Source organism: Lepidothrix coronata, unplaced genomic scaffold (genome assembly GCF_001604755.1).
Source record: "Lepidothrix coronata isolate B3197 unplaced genomic scaffold, Lepidothrix_coronata-1.0 Scaffold22, whole genome shotgun sequence".
Classification (NCBI taxonomy): Eukaryota; Metazoa; Chordata; class Aves; order Passeriformes; family Pipridae; genus Lepidothrix; species Lepidothrix coronata.
This window is the reverse complement of record NW_016690202.1, coordinates 2,894,086-2,894,370: the sequence shown is the minus strand read 5'-3', so window position 1 is coordinate 2,894,370 and position 285 is coordinate 2,894,086.

Here is a 285-nt window from a genome sequence, read left to right as displayed (position 1 = left end):
CGCGGGCGGCTCGTGCCGCGCGCTGATTGGCGGCGGCACTGGTGGGGGCTGGCGCGCGCGGATGGAGGCGCGGGGCGGGGCGGGAAGGTGCCTGTGCCGGCGGGCCCTGACTGGGAGGTTCCGGGTTCGAGTCCCGGCTGGCCCCGGTTCGGGTCCTGCAGACCGCACGCTCCCGGTCGGCTCCGCCCCGCGTGATTGCCTCGGGGGTGCCGGGAAGGGAACTGTGCCAGCTTAAAAACTTTGGCTTAAGGTAGGGGAGCCTGGGGCTTTCCGTGTAGGAGAGCA